The following is an 11,882-nucleotide window of genomic DNA, read 5'->3' as shown; positions in this document are numbered from 1 at the left end:
TACTTGATTCGAGGACATGTTTGAATTCATAGTTGGTTTTTTATAAGAAGTATTTTTATTTTTCATTTGAATGGATTAATAGTGCTTTTTCTGAGCAATGAGAGAAAATGAGCCACATTAATATTATTTCAGCTTCTGACTCCAGCTGTGTTTGATGACCTACCTCCATGATCTTTCTTTTGCAATTTGTGCATCACTAACTCTCCTCTATCTTTTTTTTTTTTTTAACTCATTTGAGTTGGGGGTCTCTCACTTACCTGACATTTCCTTTTGGATGTCTCAAGCCATTTCAGATTAAACATGTTGAATACTAAAACTCATTATTTTCTCTGCCAAACTGGCCCTTTCCTAGGGTTCCCTAGCTTAGTGATTGGCACCACCAGTGCAGTTGTGCCAGGCAGAAACCTAGGTGTCATCCTAGACCCACCTCTCTCTCACTTCCCACATCTGCTGTCATCAGAGCCTGTCCTGAATACCTTCTACATAGCTCCTGACAGTCCTCCTCTCTCCATTTCGACGGCCACCACTTGCATCAGCCTCTGGCCTGGATCATTGAAGTAGCCAAGTAACTGATCCCTCCGCTTCTTGTTTCTTCTAATTTGTTCTCCAGAGTACAAAGTAATCTTTTCGACAAACAAATTCAATGGTCCCTCCTAGCTGAACATCCCACAATGACTTCCCATTGCTCCTGGAAATCTTGAAGTCCTCTGATGTGGCCCTTGTGATGCTGCATGGTCCATCCTACTTTCAGTGCCTGATATGCATCATGCTCCCTTCTACTGTGGGACCTCAGAACATACAGTTTCCTCTGCTTGCAACACTCGTTTCTTTCCTTTTCACCCAATTAACTAAGACTTAGGGTCCTGCTACAAAAACTCAAGGGGGGAGAAGGCCATTTCTTCTCCCCACATCCAGGAAGGTATATGATCTTAGCCTGGACAAAAAATAAATCTTGAGGAAATACTGCAAAAACACATAATGGATTATTGTTGGCTGGGCAGAGTTGGCTGGGCAGTGTCATGGTAGCAGATATCCAGGGGTGGCCATCATCAGGGTCAGGTGTTAGCTCCTTTAGCAGAATCTTGATTATGTCTGGCCTCCCTTGGTTCCTACCTTAGTCTGGTTCTCTAATATTTCTACCAGTTCTATGAGCTATCTGATACTCTTGCAGGAGGTTATTTTTCTGCTTAACTTGGCCCGAGTCAGTTTCATTTTTATAACCAATAATCCTGATGAATAGTACAGTGTGATTCATTTATTAATGGCTATTTCATCTCCAGGAGAGGAAGTTCTGTGGCTATCTCGCATATCATTGTATTTGAAGATGCCCTTCCGGTGCCTGGAATATAATTAGTACTTAATAAATATTTTTTAGATAAATAGATTCCTCTTGATATTTCAGTAGCACTTTGCACTGATTTTTGTATTGTAATCCTGGTTTTGCCTTTAAGAAGATATACTTTGTCCACTGATCCACTGATCAATTTTTTTACTTTTTAAAATATTTTTTATTAACATATAACAGATCTGTGATTCATCAGTCTTACACAATTCACAGTGCTCACCATAGTACATACCCTCCCCAATGTCCATCACCCAGCCACCCCATCCCTCTCACCCCCCTCCACTCCAGCAACCCTCAGTTTGTTTCCTGAGATTAAGAGTCTCTTACGGATTGTCTCCCTCTCTGGTTTCATCTTGTTTCATTTTCCCCCTCCCTTCCCCTATGATCCTCTGTCTTGTTTCTCAAATTCCTCATATCAGTAAGATCATATGATACTTGTCTTTCTCTGATTGACTTATTTAGCTTAGCATCATACCCTCTAGTTCCATCCACGTCATTGCAAATGGCAAGATTTCATTTTTTGATGGCTGCATAATATTCCATTGTATATATACACACCACATCTTCTTTATCTATTCATCTATTGATGGGCATCTAGGTTCTTTCCATAGTTTGGCTATTGTGGACATTGCTGCTATAAACATTGGGGTGCATGTGCCCCTTCAGATCACTATATTTGTATCTTTGGGGTAAATACCCAGTAGTGCAGTTGCTGGTTCATAGAGTAGCTCTATTTTCAACTTTTTGAGGAACCTCCATACTGTTTTCCAGAGTGGCTGCACTAGCTTGCATTCCCACCAACAGTGTGGGAGGGTTCCCCTTTCTCCACATCCTTGCCACCATCTGCCGTTTTTCTGACTTGTTAATTTTAGCCATTCTGACTGGTGTGAGGTGGTATCTCATTGAGGTTTTGATTTGGATTTCCCTGATGCCAAGTGATGTTGAACACTTTTTCATGTATCTGTTGGCCATTTGGATGTCTTCTTTGGAGGAATGTCTGTTCATGTCTTCTGCCCATTTCTTGATTGGATCATTTATTCTTTGGGTGTTGAGTTTGATAAGTTCTTTATAGATTTTGGATACTAGCCCTTATCTGTATGTCATTTGCAAATATCTTCTCCCATTCTGTCGGTTGTCTTTGGTTTTGTTGACTGTTTCCTTTGCTGTGCAAAAGCTTTTTATCTCGATGAGGTCCCAATAGTTCATTTTTGCTCTTGCTTCCCTTGCCTTCGGTGATGTTTCTAGGAAGAAGTTGCTGTGGCTGAGGTCGAAGAGGTTGCTGCCTGTGTTCTCCTCAAGGATTTTGATGGATTCCTGTCTCACATTTAGGTCTTTCAGCCATTTTGAGTCTATTTTTGTGTGTGGTGTAAGGAAATGGTTCAGTTTCATTCTTCTGCATGTGGCTGTCCAATTTTCCCAACACCATTTGTTGAAGAGACTGTCTTTTTTCCATTGGACATTCTTTCCTGCTTTGTCGAAGATTAGTTGACCATAGAGTTGAGGGTCCATTTCTGGGCTCTCTATTCTGTTCCATTGATCTATGTGTCTGTTTTTGTGCCAGTACCATACTGTCTTGATGATGACAGCTTTGTAATAGAGCTTGAAGTCCAGAATTGTGATGCCACTAGAATTGCTCTGGCTATTCAGGGTCTTTTTTGGTTCCATACAAATTTTAGGATTATTTGTTCCATTTCTTTGGAAAAAGTGGATGGTATTTTGATGGGGATTGCATTAAATTGTAGATTGCTCTAGATAGCATAGACATTTTCACAATATTTGTTCTTCCAATCCATGAGCATGGAATGTTTTTCCATTTCTTTGTGTCTTCCTCAATTTCATTCCTGAGTAATTTATAGTGTTCTGAGTACAGATCCTTTGCCTCTTTGGTTAGATTTATTCCTAGGTATCTTATGGTTTTGGGTGCAATTGTAAATGGGATTGACTCCTTAATTTCTCTTTCTTCTGTCTAGTTGTTGGTGTATAGAAATGCAACTCATTTCTGTGCCTTGATTTTTTTTTTAAGATTTTATTTATTTATTTGAGAGAGAGAATGAGAGAGAGAGCACAAGGTGGGGGGGAGCGGGAGACTCTCCGCTGAGCAGGGAGCCCGATGAGGGACTCGATTCTGGGACCCAGGATCATGACCTGAGCCGAAGGCAGTCGCTTAACCAACTGAGCCACCCAGGTGCCCTCTACATTGATTTTATATCCTGCCACTTTACTGAATTCCTGTATGAGTTCTAGCAGTTTTGGGGTGGAGTCTTTTGGGTTTTCCACATAAAGCATCATATCATCTGCAAAAAGTGAGAGTTTGACTTCTTTGCCGATTCGGATGCCTTTTATTTCTTTTTGTTGTCTGATTGCTGAGGCTAAGACATATAGTACTATGTTGAATAGCAGTGGTGATGGTGGACATCCCTGCCGCGACTGATCTTAGGGGAAAAGCTCTCAGTTTTTCCGCATTGAGAATGATATTCGCTGTGGGTTTTTCATAGATGGCTTTTATGATATTGAGGTATGTACCCCCTTTCCCTACACTCTGAAGAGTTTTAATCAAGAAAGGATGCTGTACTTTGTCAAATGCTTTTCCTGCATCTATTGAGAGGATCATATGGTTCTTGTTCTTTCTTATATTAATGTATTGTATCACATTGATTGATTTTCGGATGTTGAACCAAGCTTGCAGCCCATCAGTTTTTGAGGAATAAACCAAAACTGAATTCTTGGGATAAATCCTTTTCTTAATTTATTTTTTTAATTTAAATTCAATTAGCCAACATATAGTACATCATTAGTTTTCAGTGTAGTGTTCAGTGATTCATTAGTTGTGTATAACACCCAGTGCTCTTGGGATAAATCCTATGTAGTCATGATGTTTTTATCATTTTATATAATATGTGCTGTGGTTTGCTAGAATTTTGTTCAGAATTTTTATATTATAAGGGACAGTGGTGGTCTGTAATTGTGTTTTCTTATGTCTTTGGTATCAGGGTACTCCTTCCCTCATAGAATGTTTTAGGAAGTATTCCCCACCTCTTCTATTTTCTGAAACGGTTTGTGTAGAATTGGTATTATTTCTTCCTTACATGTTTGATAGAATTCACCAGTGAGGCCATATAGAGCTGAGGTTTTCTATGGTGAGGTTTTTAAACTTCAAATTCAATTTCCTTAATAGAAATAGGGTCACTCATGTTATTTACTTGGTATTGTGTGAGTTTTTGGAGTATGTGTCTTGTAAGGAATTTGTCCATTTCATCTAAGTTGTTGAATTTATGGCATGGCATTGTTCATAATACTCTTTTTTAAAGAAAAGATTTATGTATTTTTTTTTGGAAAGAGAGAGAGAGCACGTGCAAGTGGGGAGAGGCGCAGAGGGAGAGGGAAAGAATCTCAGGCAGACTCCCCCCTGAGCATGGAGCCTGACATGGGGCTGAGATCATGACCTGAGCCAAAATCATGAGTCTGACGCTTAACCACTGAGCCACCCAGGTGCCCCTGTTCATAACACTTATTTTCATTTTAATGTCTATAGGATCTGTAGTGATATCGTCTCTTTCATTCCTAATGTTGGTAAACTGTGATCTCTCTCTATATATTTTTTCCATCAGTCTGGCTTGAAATTTATAATTTACTATTTTTTTTCTTTTCAAGAAAGCCAATTGTTAATTTCACTGATTTCTTTTTCTGTAGTATCTTCCTTCTGAGTACTGCTTTAACTGAATCCCACAAATTTTGATGTGTTTTGTTTTCTACTTTCAGTTGAAAATATTTTCTAATTTTCTTGTGATTTCTTTTTTGACCCATGAGATATCTAGAAATGTGCTGCTTAATATACAACTTGTTGAGTATCTTCCAATATTTTTTTCTATTATTGACATCAATTTGACTCCACCATGGTTAGAGAATATATTTTGTATGATTTTAGTTCCATTAAATTTGAGATTTATTTTATCTGTGGTCTGTCTTAGTGAATGTTCCACATGCATTTGAAAAGAATGTGTCTTTTGGTGTCATTGTGTGACATGTTCTATAAATATCAAATACATTAAGTTGATTGGTAGTGTTATTTGATCTGCTGTGTATTACTAATTTTCCTGCTGCTTGTTTCTATCAACTACTGACAAAGGAGTGCTGAAGTCTCCAGCTATAATTATATATTTATCTATTTTTCTTTTCATTTCTATGAAATTTTCTTCATATATTTGAAGCTCTTATTAGGTACACATATATTTATCATTATCAAATGTCTCTCTTTGTTCCAGGTAATATTCCTTGTTCTGAAATTTACTTTGTCTAAAAATATTGTTTTTTGCCTTGCATACCATTTCCATTCTTTTACTTTCAGTCTATCTGTGTCTTTATATTTACAGTATGTTATAGTATATCTAAACTCTGATGTCGCATATTGATAAGTGTCCCTCAGGTCACTGATATTCTGTTTATTTCAGTATTTTTCTCTCTGTGCTGTTCATTCAGGACAGCCTCTAGCACTGTGTCTCAAATTTATTAATCTTTTATTCTATAGTATTTAAGCTGTTGCTAGTCTCATTCATTGTATTTTTCATTTCAGATATTGTATTCTTATTGTCCAGAAGTTCCATGGCTCATTTTTATATCTTTCCTTCCTCTCCTAACCATTCTTATGTTTTTCTCTACCTTCTTCAATATATGGAACAAGTTTATAATAACTTTTTAAGACACCCTTGTCTGCTAATTTCATTATCTCCATCACTCCTGGCTCTATTTATTGATTGATTTTTCTCTGGCTATGGATTTTATTTTCCTACTCCTCATTCTTGGTAATTTTTTTTAGTATTGAATTCTGAACATTGTGTTATTAACTTTTTTAGATGATGCATTTTGTTGTATGCCTTACATAGACTTGGAATTTTATTCTTTTTTTTTTTTTTAAAGATTTTATTTATTTGACAGAGAGAGACACAGCAAGAGAGGGAACACAACCAGAGGGAGTGGGAGAGGGAGAAGCAGGCTCCCCACGGATCAGGGAGCCCGATGTGGGGCTCGATCCCAGGACCCTGGGATCATGACCTGAGCCGAAGACAGATGTTTAACGACTGAGCCACCCAGGCGCCCCTTGGACTTTTATTCTGATGTGTAGTAAAATTACTTGAAATTAGTTGGATTGTTTCAAGGTTTGCTTTCAAGCCTTATTAGGATGGATCCAGAGTAGCTCTACTATCAAGAGGGCAATACTCTTCTCAAGTCAGTACCCAATGTCTTTTGTAGTTTGAGTTCTTTTCACTCTGGTCAGTAGGATATTCCCAGCCTTGAGTGAGCTGCAGGCACTGTTTGGTGTACAGCTTTCCTGGGCTTCTTTCTGTGGCCTCAGGTAGTTTTCCTTCACACGGGCACAGATCATTATCCAGGTGAAGATTTCAGAGCTCTCTGGTGGGTATTAGCTCTCTCCTCTCAGAGGGAAAGTCTAGCTGTCTTGGCTTCTTCAAACTTCAATCTCTATCTTCCCAATTCAGTGAGACTACTATACTCTGGGTTATCACTTCCTGTACTAGTAATTTCTTCCAGGCAGAAAACTGGGGCAATTATAGGGCTCACCTCATTTACTTCCCTTCTCTCATGGATCACAGTCCTACATTACCTGTTGTCCAGTGTCTGAAAACTTCATACATTTTTTTCCTGATTTTCAATTGTTTAAGGCGCAAAAGTAAATCCAGTGTCTGTTACTTCATCATGGTCAGAAGTGGCATTATATACACATTAGCTTTCCATACTTAATCCCTTAACTCTCTGGACACACAAATGTGCAATTTTTGTGGTCTGGAATTAAATGGACAAGGAAATATATGACTGCCATAATTTGGAAGAACCAGGATGGGAAATGTTTTCAATTTAATATTGAAGATAACTCATGTGACCACAACAGTGATGGGAAATTATTTTAGCCTGAATGTAGTACTCTTATTTCTTATCTATGATTTTGGATGTATATTAGAATGGTTTAGTAATGTTGAGTGTAGTGTGAGGGCTCTATTTCACTGTAGGAAGACTCCTGTAGGCTGATAGGAAAGGAGAAAGAAGGCTCTGGTGTTGACTTCCTTTGTTTCTGGGAATGAACCAATGTTGCTACTATCAGATTTGCTTAGAAGGATGATGAGAGCAGAAGTGGTAGGAGATCTTACCCTTGGTCTACTTTCAGTGGGACTGAGGGTTGGGAAAGGACAGGAAGGGAATGAGCTATTTCCTTGACTTTCTTTATTTTTAATTAGATGAACTTCCTTCTTACATTGAGACTTGGCACCTAACACAAAGAATGCCAGGACTAATGGATGCATGCATAGGAAAAAGAGACATTAATAATGTCTTCTTTCTCCCATCCAAGTACTAACCAGGCCCGACCCTGCTTAGCTTCTGGGATCAGACGAGATCGGGTGCGTTCAGGGTGGTATGGCTGTAGACAATGTCTTCTTTCTTATCAGGAATCTCAAGATGCCTTATAATGGCAACTACCAGGCTCTAGTTGCTAAATACTGGGTTTGCAGCTTTTTATTATAATCATCTAATTTTAGCTTCAGAGCATATTTTAATTGGATGGTTTTGACTTATTTGGAGTTGTCAGAATCCATATAACATAGTAGAATAATAACCTTAGGGATTTTGAAATGTGTGTCTCAAAATAGAGCTGGAAAAAAAAAAAGAGGAATAGAATGTGTGTTGGTTTTAAAAATCCACTTGGAGCAAGGGAAATTTATGGCTTGGGTTGCTTCATGGATTCTCCCGACATCACTGCTGATTCTGCACTTTGGGAGACAGGTTGTCATTTCCCTACTGCCGGGTTGTTCATTTTAAATGATCTGTTCAGAACAAAATATTCTCTATTAAGAAAACTTTGGGCTAACTTCTTTTACCAAAACAGTTTCCATGTCATACTAAAAGATGAAATTTGCCACATCAATAGTATTTTAGGGAAACCAGCTACAATTGATAATGAAGTGCCCTAAATACTTGAAAAGTTAAGAGAGTTGCAATTCATAAGAAAGCTGTTCATCTCCAGCTTTGTAATATTTTGAAATAGGGCCATCTAGTGGAAATGTGGGCCATCCCCTAACTATGATGAGTACATCCTCTAAGACCTTACATTACATTTTTAAAATATCTGTTTTATTGCTTCTAAATCCAAATTACCTGTCCCTGATATAAATAGTCTGCTCAGAAATACATTTCCCCTCAAGTTCTTGCACTGATTGATAATATCATAATCTGTCAATACACATTAATTAGGTTTCTGAAAGTTCTAAGTTGTTTACTTTTTTCCCTCTTCCTATGAAAAGCAGCTCTTTCTAGTCTGCTTCCTCTCACACTACCACCCCCTCCACCATGAAATCTTATTGGAGAATTAATATATATAGGTGAAACAATCTGAGAATTATACAAGACAGTGTATGTTAAAGGATCAAGATGTTTGTTACGAATGTATGCGACCCATCAAACACATTGTTGAAATTGTGTGATGTCAAAGTGTGTTTCCTTGGACTGGTTGGAGACAAAAGGCCTCTAAGGAAAGATATATATAAATTTCCCATGGAGGATTTGTTCACCAGACCGGAGGGTTTGTTTACCAAATTCATTTTGTTCTCTTCCTGGAAACATAGCTAAATCACATTTCTCACTACGTGCCCCACCTGCAGTTAGGTGGGGCCATGTGGTTGAGTTTTGGCAAATGGAATATAGATGGAAGAGGTATATACTCTTTCCAGTTCTGGCTCCTAAAATGTCCTTCATCACGTTCCATGTTTCTTTTATCTCCCCTCCTTACCCTCCGTCCAGTGGATGTCATTGCCCAGGCAGACTAAGAAGTCTTTATCAGCCCGGGTCCTTTGATGCCTGTGTAGAGCCTACCCCTGCTCCCTAATCCCCACAACCTGCCACAGACTGTGACGTGGACACAAAAGATGTTTTCAATACTTTATGCCGTTGAGATTTGAGGATTGTTTGTTCATTACCCTGATGAGCACAGGAGAGAAGAAACAACTGGAAGAAAGGAAAAAAGACAATGTGAGAGAAAGGCAATAAGGTCCACATTTCCTTCGGACACATTTGTGAGCATTCTGACTCTTCTCCAGCTTTCAGAGTAAGCACGTGGTTGATACATTCTGAAAACATCTAGCAGTACTGCAGAACGCAGAACCACAGAATGCTTCCTGACAGGGTTTGAGCTTATGGGGTCAGGAAGGTGGGCTGTGGTTGGAGATGATGAAGTTTGGATGGAGATCCTCCCCACTGCTTGAGACATGGTGAACTTGGCATGAAGCGATTACATATGGGAAACTGGGGAACTGGGCTTGTCAGCTTTAGCCGGCAGACATTTACTAATGTTACTATACATCGTTTTATGCTAATTAAACTTTTCAGTTAACTCTATTCCAGGATGTTCTGCAAGATATGATTGACATGTGCCATGTCCATATAATAGGTATTCCAGGTATATTCAGGCTAGGCAGGGTGGGATTTTAGCAAAATTGTTCATCTGGGCCATTTGTGGAAGCAATACATGGCACAGGTTTAATACAGAAGGAGACCTTTAAAGTGGGCAAATGAAATAGAAATCATTGGACCACGGAGGTCAAAGTTTTGCAGAGGATGTAGGACTTGAGCTAAACTGTTGACGGGCAGAGAGGAAGGAGGCAAGTAAGACTGGTGGCAGAAGGTGAAGAGAGACGAGTGAATAAGGAGATATTGTTGGGGGGTAGAAAGGTGATTGTTCCTATAATGTAGGACTGAGGTAGAGGAAGAGGATGAAATTAGGCAGCATAGACAAGATGAAGGCTTTTAAGAGCCTTGAAAACCATCATGGGGATTTGAATTTGAAGCTATAGTCCAGAGCTCCCAGGCCAATCAAATATGATTAATTAGACAAGCTGGACTTACCCAAACATTTTTTTTCTGGTACGTGTCATCACTCAATTTCCCCCACGGCACGCTCATGGGCATTTCAGGCTGAGAGAGGATCTGACTGAACACACAGCTCCTAAATCTAAACATTCAGAGATAATGAAAAGTATTAGTCTATCCTCTTTACCCCCGCTCCTCGTCTGCTCGATGACACTGTCCCATCTCTCTAGATCCAGTTCTGTTGAATTCTGTACTTCAAAGCCTCCCCTTAAGCTTCACCCAGGTAGCTGATCACTCCTTCCTTTGTGCAGCCATGGTACCAGACATATGCCTTTACTATCTTCTGCTTATTCCGAGTATTTATTACTTACCTGGTTCCCGTGCTAAACAATGGACTCCTTGAAAGCAGGGGCTGTATCTCCCTGAACTCTGTATCCCTGACACTGAGGGCAAGGCCTACCATCTGGTAGGTACTCAAAATTAACACGTGGTAAATGCACAGATGGATGAATGAATGAGAGGTAGATAGATTTACTTTACCAAGGCTGGAGACTTCATTCACACATTTGCCACAGCCATTATGTACACATATTTGTCTAAATAACTGCCTTCCTTTATTAGATTGTAAGTCTCCTTGAGTCTTGCTCATAAATTTATTCTCCACGCAGTTTAGTGTCTGCCATATATAAAACGCTAAGTAAAATATTTGCTGAATGAATGGATGCATGGATGGTTCCTGCTGTAAACACTTACAAATTACCAAGATTTGGTGGTGTTATATTTTGGAAGGAATTTGATACATGAAAAAAAATATTATTATAAATAAACAGTTGCTAGAAGACTGCTTACATATTCACATATGGTAAGACACAAACTTGAAGAAGTAAGACACAAACTTGAAAGTGGAGCATATTTAGAATATTATTATGACATATTACTTGAAGTAACCAAATTACAGAAAACTTTGCACCTGGCCACGTGAATATTTTGGGTTTTGATATTGAAGCCTTTTCTCCCTATATAAGATAAACCAAGTTGATCCCATTGTAATTAGTCTCTTGCTTTTCTGAGCAGTTCTTGTGAATAAATAGGCCAATAAAAGTAAGCCATTGTTTCAAGTAGTAGGCTTGAGGTTATATGGGCCAGTGAGGAACTGACCTCCATCTGATAGAAGTAGGTATGCTGAGCCCAGCCATGGTAGGGACTATTGAAGGAAGGTACATCTCATTAGTTCATATGATATATAATAATAATACTCTTCTGGATTATGACCACTGCATCATCATGCTAATGAAATGCATGAGTACAGAAAAGAGAACAAAAAGCCATCCAGATGTTCCCATCACTCATGTCTTTACAGATACCCATGAATACACCAAAGCAGGTGTGTGAAGATCAAAGATAATTTATGAACAGCAAAAAATAAAATATTATTTCAAAAAATACAAACAGGGCACTTGGGTGGCTCACTTGGTTAAGCGTCTGAATCTCGTTTCAGCTCAGGTCATGATCTCAGGGTCATGAGATCAAGCCTGATGCTGGGCTCCACGGTGGGCGTGGAGTCTGCTTAAGATTCTCTCTCTCCCTTCGCTCCCCCCTTGCATGTGCGTATGCTCTCTCTCTCTCTCTCAAAAAAAAAAAACAAAACATAAGACAACTGCACTTTCAT

The sequence above is a fragment of the Neomonachus schauinslandi genome, chromosome 13 (genome assembly GCF_002201575.2).
Source record: "Neomonachus schauinslandi chromosome 13, ASM220157v2, whole genome shotgun sequence".
In the NCBI taxonomy this organism is placed as follows: domain Eukaryota; kingdom Metazoa; phylum Chordata; class Mammalia; order Carnivora; family Phocidae; genus Neomonachus; species Neomonachus schauinslandi.
This window is presented reverse-complemented; position numbering follows the sequence as displayed.